Here is an 11,862-nt window from a genome sequence, read left to right as displayed (position 1 = left end):
CCTTCATGAATGGGGTTAGTGCCCTAGTGAAAAGAGGCCCCAGACAGATCCCTCATCCCTTCCTCCATGTGTGGTAACAATGGGAAGATGGGTATCAGTGAGGAAGCTGACTTTCCCCAGACAGTGAACCTGTAGGTGCCTTGATCTTAGACTTCTCAGCCTCCAAAAGTATTTAAAATAAATTTCTGTTGTTTGTAAACTGCCCAGTCTATGGTATTCTGTCAAAGCAACCTGAGTAGACTAAGAAAGTGGGGCAGATGTAAATGCCAGGCCAAGTAAAGACATTTCATGCTCCTTGCTTCTATTGGATGTGACAGATTAATCATTTTGCCCTTGTGTCAAACATTTTCCTTACAAAGTCACACTACTACTTAGTTCCCGCCCTGCTCCCTCCATCCCAGGTATTGGCGACAATAGTACAGGCAGTTTCTGCAGACTCTTTGTCTACTTTCCCCTGATGTTAACATTTTATATAAACATAGTACATTTGGGGGCGCCTGGGTGGCTCAGTCGGTTGAATGTCCGACTTTGGCTCAGGTCATGATCTCATAGCTCGTGAGTTCAAGCCCTGCATCAGGCTCTGTACTGACAGCTCAGAGCCTGGAGCCTGCTTCGGATTCCATGTCTCCTTCTCTCTGCCCCTAACCCACTTGCATTCTGTCTCTGTCTCTCTCTCAAAAAATAAAAAAATAAAAAAAAATTTAAACATAGTACATTTGTTAAGACTTAGAAGTCAACACTGGTACATTCCTATTAACTAATATGACTTTATTAGGATTTCACCAGTTTTCCACTCATTTCCTCCTTTTTATTCCAGGGTTCAATCCAGGATACTCCACTGTCTTTAGTGGTACATCAATTTTTGATTTTCTTATTTTTAAATGACACATCTTATTAGAGATAATATAATTTTCCTACTTTTCCTTCTTATTCATTTCCTGTTTCCTATTCATTTCAATAAAATTTCTGTAATTTAAAAAGATTTTTTTCTTTTTTTAATGTTTATTTATTTATTTTGAGAGAGAGTGTGCACGAGTGGGAAGGGGCAGAGAGAGAGGGAGAGAGAGAATCCCAAGCAGGCTCCACACTCAGTATGGCACCTGACACGTGGGCTCGATTCCACAACTATGAGATCACAACCTGTGCTGATATCAAGAGTTGGACACTTAACCGAATGAGTCACCCAGGCACCCTTAAAAAAGATTCTTAATATTTGTTGAACCACTCAATAAATTTACAGCTCTGCTGAGTTTCAGGAGGTAGGTTTAAATTCAAAGTCAGAAAGAAAACTTTGGGAAGGGATAATATGATCAACTCTTCTAAAGTTCCTAAGACAATTGAACATCATAAGACCCAGTAGAAGAAATTACTCTTCTAAAATTCCGCAAAAGCATGTTATACCACAAAGTGAATGGGAAATTAATCTGACTGCTGCCTGACAGCAGATAGAATAGACAGCAGATAACTTTATCATGGAGATAGAATTCCTCTTTGTAGAAAATCAAACCAAAGTTACCTAAGAATTCTAAGATCAGAGTTAGAGAGAGGTCATGGTAAAAAAGGTCAGCAAGAGCACTAACTTTGATACAGGACACCTTGCATTGTTTAGTCTCTTGACATCTGTGAGCACCAGAGAGATTAGCGAGATGTTGTGTGGCACCATCTCTCTTATCTTCCCAAACTTCCCGGTGCATCGCATATTTGTGTCACTTGTAGATGAGCTTCTCCTTGATTTTACTTTAGCTATGAAGATTTATTTATGATCTGTAAAAACTATCTTACTCCACTGAATGTCATTTTCCTAAGGATGAACATTTTACATTGTTTTGTTTTATACTTCGTTTTCCTTTCTTTAATTTACGATTATTGTTTTCAAAAAATAAGGAATTTATACATATGGAAAAATAATTAAGTTTTACAATGGAGCTTATAGGGCAGACAAGAAGATACCCTCCCCGTTTTCTAGGCCCAGACCCCAGAGATAAACTCTTTTCGTCATTCACGTTTTGCTTCTTCTGGTGGCTACATTTGAAAATCTAAACAACATGCTTACACTAGCAACTTATCAACTTATCTTTGGAAAATATGGAAATTTACTCTATACTCAGACATCTGGCTCTTCTCCAGCCTGGTGTCTGTTCTCCTTCCTGGTTTGATAGTCTTTATCTCTACTTCTCCCACAGTCACCTCTGTAATTTAGAACTATACAAAATACCCCAATTCTTGTTACACTGCTTTAGAAAATGCTTTTGTTTTCCTTTTCCCATTATGCACATAAGCTTATATACCCCTATTTCTTCCCCACTTTATCTTCTAATTTCTATCAGCAAGCTTTTTTTTTAATGTTGTTGAGGTTACTAACATTACATCTTGTTTTATAATTGTTTTTTATAATTTATATATAGGTTAATTAAAAATGTAAAAACCAGTATACAACATTCACATTATATTCATAATATAAATTATATAATATTCATAAAATTCCTTGTTGATCTTTGTAGGGTTTGCTAGGATTGCCTTCCATCTTCTTAGGTACAAAGTAAGGATTTCTGTTTCACTTGAAGGTGAATGTTCTTAGAGTTGATTTTTTACTACTGTATCCCATCAATCCATTCATTAGTTTACTTAATTAATACTTATTGAGTGTCCACTCTGTGGCAGGTATAGTTGAAGGCACTGAGGAAACAGCAGTAAATGAAACAAATAGAAAACTCTGTCTCTTGTGGGGGGCCTGAGTGGCATCTAACTTTGGCTCAGGTCATGATCTCCTGGTTTGTGAGTTCTGCCCCATGTCAGGCTCTGTGCTGACAGCTCAGAGCCTGGAGCCTGCTTCAGATTCTGTGTCTCCTTCTCTCTCTGCCCCACCCCTGCTCGTACTCTGTCTCTCTCTCAAAATTAAATAAACATAAAAAATAAATAAAAAAGAAAGAAAACTGTTCTAGTGAAGTAGGAGACTAAGTGTGAGAGGATAGTGGTGATTTGGTTTATAATTTAAAATGGAGTGGTTAGAAAGGACTTCATTGGGGATGCCTGGGTGGCTCAGTTGGTTGAGTGTCCGACTTCGGCTCTGGTCATGATCTCGCGGTTTATGACTTCCAGCCCCACATTGGTCTCTGTGCTGACAGCTCAGAGCCTGGAGCCTGCTTCGGATTCTATCTCTCCCTCTCTCTCTCTCTGTACATCCCCCATTGTGCTGTCTCTCTCAAAAGTAAATAAATAAACATTTCAAAAATTAAAAAGAAAAGAAAGGAAAAAAAAGACCTCACTGGGTAGCGGGTGTTTGAGCAAGTAATAAAGAAGGTGAAGGAAGGAATGATGGGTTTGCGGACAGGACATGCCTAATGACAAACTTTAATTTTAAGTGTGCAGGACACTGAGACTTGTTTGAGTTGTGTTACAGTTAACCTTTGTTGTATACAAAACACCCAGACTCAGTGGCTAATAGCCCACCACCACGGCATAGTACTCCCTGTACTCTTTTGCTAATTTCACTGGCCTCACTCATGTAGATTCACTCAGGTGGCATTCAGCTGGGATGGATAGTCTCAGGTTCTTTTTTTTTTTTAAATGTATATTTATTTTTGAAGGAGAGAGAGACAGTGCATGAGTGGGGGAGGGGCAGAGAGCGAGGGAGACACAGAATCTGAAGCAGGCTCCAGGCTCTGAGCTGTCAGCACAGAGCCTGAAGCAGGTCTCGAACTCACGAGTTGTGAGATCATAACCTAAACTGAATTAAGACGTTTAACTGACTGAGCCACCCAGACGCCCCAGGGAGTCCTAGGTTTTGAGACTTGCCTGGTAGGGCTGGAAATGTGGGAAGTCTAAGCCCTTCTCTTCATGTGGTGTTCCATGGTGGGCTTCTTCACCTGATGACAGAGGATCCACAACGATGAACACAACAATTGCAAGAACTTGTACAGTGTTACCTGTGCCAAATTCTATTGGTCAAAAAAGGTCAGAAGAAGTCCAGATTTAAAGGATGGGAAAAGAGATTCTACTTCTCAATGGGAGGAGCTGAAAAAATGGTATAGTCATTTTTTTTTTCAATGCACTAAAAGTTGATTGCCTTCCAAACAATAACCTAATGAAAAGATATGCACTGGGTGTTAACACTCAATTTATTTCAATTTCAATAAATTTCAATTTATTTAAAGAGAATAAATTAATTTTGGCGGGTTTAACACTTTCTGATTGATTCTATGCATGAGAATATCGATATGAGGACAACTAATTCAGTAATTAATAAAAACATCTTCAGTTAATCTCCATTTCTGTACCTTTACCTTTTATCTTCTGTACCTGTACACCCTGAGGCTAATGCCTGTCCATAATTACTGCAAGAATGTGCTACCTCATCCACTGCAGCCCAATTATTTGCATATTGTAGACTGCTGCCTTTTCCACTTTGTTTCATTTACTGGAACATTTCCATCTCATTTACATCTTCTAGAACTATGTCAAAATTTCTAGCTGCTGGTGACCTCTCACCCAATCTCTTTGCTGGTTGTGTTATTCATTTCCACTGTGTCCTACCCTTTCTACTCTGTCTCAAGGGGCTGAAAGCCTGGGAACTACATTTCTAGAGTACTTTGCTTCAAAGTTTTTGATGTCATTTCTGTTCTTTTAATAATATGCACTCATAAAAAGTTACAAAGGAAAAGAGAAGCAGAAACCATTCTTCGAACTGCAGTTGCTTTGAACTCTAGCAGGCGTGTGCTTCTGCAGCAGCTGGATTCTATGTTCCACTGCCAGCCACTGGCTTGGGGGTTGGGAGCAATTGCAACCCTGTGAACTTGTGTGGGAGTTTCCTGACTTCTTGACTGCAGTTTGCTGCTGGGTGACCTAAAGAACTAGGAGCTGTTTATTCCTGATGTTTGCTTTTGAGCCTTTGGAGTTATTTTGTAAACTGTATCAATTCTGTATCAATTCCCTTTATGCTTGAAATCCCTAGAGTTGTTTCTGATTTCCTAATGGGTACTTGGAGTTATTTCTTTAAGTATTCCTTTATTGTAATTTTAATTCAGTCAGGAGGAAAGGAGGGCAAATGTATGCATTCAGTCTGTTGTTTTGAATTAGAAACCATTTACATTTCTTTATCACCTGTTTTGCTCAGTTGTTTGAGGTTTTTATCCTATATACTTTCTCAAGAAAAAAGTTAGGACATACAAAAGGGTATGACATTGAAAAGATAATTTCTTGATTTTTAAAAATAACCTTAATCTGATGTCTCATGGACATTCTGATAGCAGTTTTCCTAGGAGAACATTATTCCTTCCTCTGTGATGGACAGTTTCTTGTGTCAGCTTGGCTGGATTTTAGTTCCCAGTTATTCAACCAAACACAATCTAGGTGTTGCTCTGAAGATATTTTGTAGATGTGGAAAAAGTCCATAATCACTTGACTTTAAATAAAGGAGATTACTCTCAGTAATTTTGGTGGGCCTGAAATAATTAGTTGAAGGACTTAATGAAATCTTCCTGAGGAAGAAATTCCAACTGTGAACTTCGGCTTCAGCTTCTACCTGAGAGTTTTCAGTCTGCCCTTCTTGATGGATAGTCCTCCAGATTTTGGTCTCGCCCAGCCTGCCCTCATACCCCATAATCCTGTAAACCAATTCCCTGCATTAAACCATCTATCTATGTATCTAGCCAGCCATCTAGCTATCTAGGTTCTTATTCCCTGATGGTACCCTGTTACAACCTTTAAGCCCCAAATTGGAAAGTCGCTATTTCTCCATATCCCAACCAAACAATGGGATTTTGTCAAGTTTTAGTCTTTTTGCCCATTTGTTCTCTAGATATTTTATAGTTTTATTTTTATTCTTAAATCTTTCATCTATTTAGAGTTTATTCTGGAGTACAGAGTGAGGAAGATTCAAGTTTATCTTTTTCAAGATGACAGCTCAATTGCCCAAAGACATTCATTAATATCTTAAATCCCTGTGTAGATGTGAGACTACTTCTGGAGTTTCTACTGTAATACTGTTTTAAATTTTGAGGCTTTATAATATATTTTAATATCCAATAGGGTTTTCCCAATTTTGTTACTCTTTTTTTAGCTTGATATTCTTGGTTTTTGGTTTTTTTAGCTTTTTCTACAGAAACTTTAAGATGTACAGCTTCATTAAAATGTACTGGTGTTTTTACTGGGATCATACTGAATTTATAAAATCAAGGAGAATTGATATCATTATGAAGTTGAGTTTTCTTAATTACAAATATGGAAAATCTTACTATTCATTTAAATCTACCTTTATGGCCTTTTAGTTTTTTCATTTAGGTTTTATATATTTCTTTTTAAGTTCATTTCTAGATGTTCTGTCATTTTGCTGCTATTATAATTTCAATCTTTGCTTCTTTTATAGCTTTGCTTCCTAACGTTTATTCTTTTTACATGATAAAGACAATTGCCTTCTGAACTCTCAGGTATTAAACTAAATCTTCTTACTTTTTGTAGAACTTTTTTTTTTCTTTTTTTTTTTTTTTTTTTTTAATGTTTATTTATTTTTGAGACAGAGAGAGGCAGAGCATGAACGGGGGAGGGTCAGAGAGAGGGAGACACAGAAACTGAAACAGGCTCCAGGCTCTGAGCTGTCAGCACAGAGCTCGACGCGGGGCTCGAACTCACAGACCAGGAGATCATGACCTGAGCCGAAGTCGGCCGCCTAACCGACTGAGCCACCCAGGCGCCCCTGTAGAACTTTTATAATGGATTCTTTTCAGTTTCCAGGTACATGATAATTTCAGCTGCAAGTAGTTATAATTTAATCTTTTCTACGTTTTATTTTTTAAATCTTTAATTTCCTTTTTTTTCTTTTTTTCCCCTTTTGTTATCAACACTGGCTAACACCTTTAGTAGAATGTTACATTAAAATGCTACCAGAGAACCTATTCACTGTATCAATTTCTTTAGTTTAAATATTTCCAGTATGTCCCTGTTCACTTTAATGCTGGCATACTATTGTAAGGAAGTATCTATCAGTTCTTATTTTAATGAAGATTTTTAATTTTTTAAATTTTATTTATTTTGAGAGAGAGAGTGAGAGTGTGTATGCGTGTGAGCAGGGGAGGAGCAGAGAGGGAGAGAGAGAATCCCAAGCGGGCTCCATGCTGTCAGCACAGGGCTTATTCTTGTGAGTAATGCAGGGCTTATTCTTGTGAATCGTGATATCATGACCTGAGCCGTTATCAAGAGTTGGAAGCTTAATCGACTGAGCCACCCAGGTGCCCCCAAATGAAGCTTTTTAAAAAGTAAAAATGAGTTGGAGTGCCTAGGTGGCTCAGTTGGAAAGCATCCAACTTTGGTTCAGGTCATGATCTCACAGCTCCTGAGTTCAAGCCCTGTGTCAGGCTCTGAGCTGTCAGCACAGAGCCTGGAGCCTCAGATTCTGTGTCTCCCGTCCTCTCTCTCTCCCCCTCCCCTGCTCGCACTCCATCTCTGTCTCTCTCAAAAATAAATAAATATTAAAAAAAATTTTTTTAAAGTGAAAATGAGTGCTAAGTTTTTGTCAAATGGTCTTTCAGTATCTATTGAATTGATCACACAGTTTTCTAGGTATATTAATAAGATAATTTTTTATTAATAATTTTCTACTGTTAAATTATCTTTGAATACAGGAAACAAATCCCATTTGTTTATGAAATAATAAACTTTCATTAGTCTTCCAATTGTTTTGCAACAATATTCATAAGTGAGATACAACTGTATTTCTTTTTATTTATTTACCCACGTTTTTCTTTAATGTTTATTTATTTATTTTGAAAGAGAAGAGAGTGCAAGCAAGGGAGGGGCAGAGAGAGAGGGAGAGAATCAGGCTTTGTACTATCTGTGCAGAGCCCGAGGCTGTGCTTCAACTCAGGAACTGTGAGACCGTGAGTTGAGCCAAAATCAAGAGTCTGACACAACCAACTGAGCCATCCAGCTGCTCCTGTCTATTTCTTTTAGATCAGGTTTGTTATGAGGGTTGCAATTAATTCAGGTAGTAGATTTTGTTGTTGTTGTACCAATTATTCACTACCCATCCTAGTGAAGGATTATAATTCCTCGCCCCATTGGCAGCAGTTTGGCCTTGTTACTTGCTTTGACCATCTGGGCAGTTGTGACCTATGCTACTCATCAACAGAAAGCTTAGGAACCATCAGCCTTTTCCTTTTGCTTGCGAGGCCAGCATATCTTTCATAGCTAATGATCCTTTAATCTGAGTTCCCAAATGAAGAAAATATGGGATATATAAGCAGTCAACTGTCCAGACATGGAATATGGATGAGGAGTAAACATTTGTTCTTGTAAGCCAACATTTGAGACATTTACTAATGTAGCATAACCTTCTGGTTAAAATTATTCTTTAGTATTTAATCATGTTTGCTTGTATTTTTTTTTTTTTAATGCTTGCTGGTATTTTAATTGCAGGCATTTCTCCCATTATTTATTCCTAATGGTTGCTCTTTGTATACATGAAGGAAACTGATTTCTGATATAGCTCAGGGGAAAAAATATTAGAAAGTTCTCTTCCTTTTCTTGCCATCTTGAATTACATGATAATTTTCCTTGTGAAGTCATCTGAAACTGATACCTTTTTTGGAGGGTGGAATATCTCTTTGATAGTTTTAAAATTACTTTTTTGTAAGGGAGGATTTTCTTTTTAGGCTTTTTATCTTTCATTGTCAGTGGTGCTAATTTTCCCAGAAAATCATCGATTTATTTCAGATTTTCATCTTTGCTAATAAAACATAGCCACTTTTGATTTAAATAATTTCCTCTGTATTTTTGTCTCAAGCTTTAAAAAATCTTTATTTGTATAGAAAAATAGGTGAATGACTTAAAATTACCATCTAAATTTGAAATTTTAACGTTGAAAAATAAAAATCAGTACTTATTCGGGTCAGGATGGAGGTAAATTTTATTTTTTATAGTTACATATTACAGGGAATACACTTTCAAGTGTTAAAAATCTATTATCATATATGTCATTAAGAATATGCTTCAACTTGCTTGGTTTTCATCTTTTCTATCTCTTATAAAACCTCCACCTTGAAAAAGTTGAGAAAACCTCATTAATATATCGACACTGGTGATATGAGAGGAAGATGACAAAATCTCTTCCATTATAATTGTAGAAAAATAGAGATAAGCAGTCAAATCAAAGATCAATTTGGAGCAGGTTTAGCAGTAGAGAAATATTGATTCACCATCCACGTTTTAATCAGTAACTCGGAGGGTGACAGAGAAACTTTACTTAAAATTTGCTGCTCTCAAAAAGCTAGGTGAGATAAATAATTATGATGGGTCAAAAAATGAACATTCAAAATGACCTCAATCAAAATGAGTGAAGGAGGTCAAAAGTTACAAACATCTGGTTATGAGATAAATCAGTCCTGGGGTATAAGCTACAGCATGTTGACTGTAGTTAATCCTGTATTGTATTTTTGAAAGTTACTAAGGAGCTGGATCTTAAGTTCTCATCCCAAGAAAAAAATCTGTAACTATGTGTGGTGATGGATGGATGTTAGCTAATCTTGTTGTGGTAATTCTTTTGTAATAAATACACACACCAAATCAATATGTTGTACATCTAAAATTGATACAATTGTATGACGATTAAATCTTGATAAAAAAAAAGGGAAAAAATGGCCTCAATTGTTTGGAATACAAGGCTGAAACAAGTAAGATGCAATTTAATGGGATGGAGGGAAACATCAGTATTTTGGTATAGATACGAATTGTCACTCTATGGAATAAGGCTTAGCACCAGTACAGTGATGCAAGTTTAATTCACCATTACTAACATTCGAGCCAGCATTGTTTTATTGGTTTATGCTATTTAAGAGTTACCCTGTTCTTAGTTTGAACTAATAGAAATGCAAGAAACATATCATAAGTGATACATATCTGACTATTCTCTGTGCTAGAAAGACTCCTTTGGAATTACTGTATTCAGTTTTTAGTCATATTTTAAGAGAGAGACTGAAACCTGCAATTTGTCAAATAGCTATCTGGACTGTGAAGCTGTTATAGAAACGATATCATGAGAAGTATTGGAAGTGTCTGAAAATTTGAATGTGAAGATTAAGACTGAAGGGAATTTCTCTTCTAGGAAGTTTTACATGAATCTCTGTGTTTGTCCAAAGATCCGTCTGCTAAGCCTGTCCCACATACTGCACATTCATTCATTCATTCCATTGAAAGGGCGGGCCTACGCCGGCCGACTCCATCTTGTTCTTTGTTCTCCACCTTGAGTGACTATGTCCCCGACATGACCCCTTTTCCGGGAAAATCACAGAAACCTCAGACCGCGCCTCCTCCCCTTGAGTACCCTCCCGCATACCCATTCAAACTTCCTGATCAAAACACGCCCAGCGACCTGCGTAACAGGACTCCAACCCTTCCCCAGCCAATCGGCTGAGGCCACAGCCATTACCTCACCAACTGCCCCTAGACCCCTATAAAACCTTTGTGCTTTTGAAACTTACTCTCTCCCTGGTATCTCACCGCTGCGTCGGTGCAGGTAGGGGATTGAGCTTGAGCTAGCTCGAATAAAGGCTCTTTTGCTTTTGCATCGGACTCGGCTCCCTAGTGGTCTTTGGGGATCACGAATTCTGGGCATAACACCATCAAGAATTATATGGAATGTCTGCACATACCAGGAGCTGTTCTACACTTTAGGGCACTTAGTGTGAGGGAAACAGACACTTATGGAACTGACTCTGTGGGAGTCACAGACATTAAACAGGAACACGTTAGTGATAAGTGCCATGAGAAAGTAAAACGGCATGATAATGAAAAGTAACTAAAGAGGGAGTGATTTTTATATCTTAGTTATGAAAGGCCTCTCTGAGGAGGTGACATTTGACACAAGATGAATTACAGGAAGAAATCAGCCGAGATATAGGATTGGCATCTTCCTTGCACAGGGATTTGGGAGGGCAAAGGTCTTCTCTTGTAGGAATGAGCTTGGCTTGTGGCAGGAGCAAGGGATAGAATGGTAGGCGATGAAATTGGAAACATAAGCAGGGCAATTTCTTTTATTTTTATTGTAGAGTGACAGAGTGTGAGCACGGGAGAGGGGCAGAAGGAGAGAGAGAATCTTAAGCAGGCTCCAGACTCAGAGCAGAGCTCGCGATCTCACAACCATGGGATCACGACCTGAGCTGAAATAAAGAGTCTAATGCTCGATGGGCCAAGCCACCCAGGTGCCCCAGGGCTATTTCTTGTAGAAAGTTTAGACTGTGGTTATGAGTTTAAATTTTATTCTTAGTGTCTGAGAAGTTCATGGAAGGTTTAAACAGGGAAATTCCATGATCAGATCTGTAAGCTACAAGGCTGCTGTAACTCAGGGGGAAGTGTGAAAGAAAGAAACACTCAGGGGTGCCTGGGTGGCTCAGTCGGTTCAACGTCTGACTCTTCAACCCAGATCATGATCTCATGTTTCGGGAGCTCTGTGCTGACAGTGCAGAGCCTGCTTGCGATTCTTTCTCTCCCTCTTTCTCTGCCCCTCCCCTGCTCATGCACGCACATGCTTGCTCTCTCTCAAAATAAGTAAACTTAAAAAAAATTTAAAACAAAGAAAAGAAACACTTAGGAAGCACTTTATTTTTAGCATTTTCCATATTAAGTAGATGTTGTTTGCTTACTCATATTCATTTTCCTCTAAACTGTAGCTTCCTCAAGAGCAAGAATCATATCTTGTTTATTTTTGTGTGGCCAGCACCCAGAAAAATATCTGGAACCCAAGACATACGCAATAAATGTTCCCTTGAAGATTTTAATGTTATTATCTCTTAAATAAAAAAAAATAATATTTGGAAGCTGGTAAGATCTATTTCTGTCACAGAAATGGTAGCAAAGAAAGCCAGTTTGGAACAA

Source organism: Panthera onca, chromosome B4, assembly GCF_046562875.1.
Source record: "Panthera onca isolate mPanOnc1 chromosome B4, mPanOnc1 haplotype 2, whole genome shotgun sequence".
Taxonomy (NCBI): Eukaryota; Metazoa; Chordata; class Mammalia; order Carnivora; family Felidae; genus Panthera; species Panthera onca.
The sequence above is the reverse complement of the archived record's forward strand: the minus strand, read 5'-3'. Positions refer to the sequence as shown.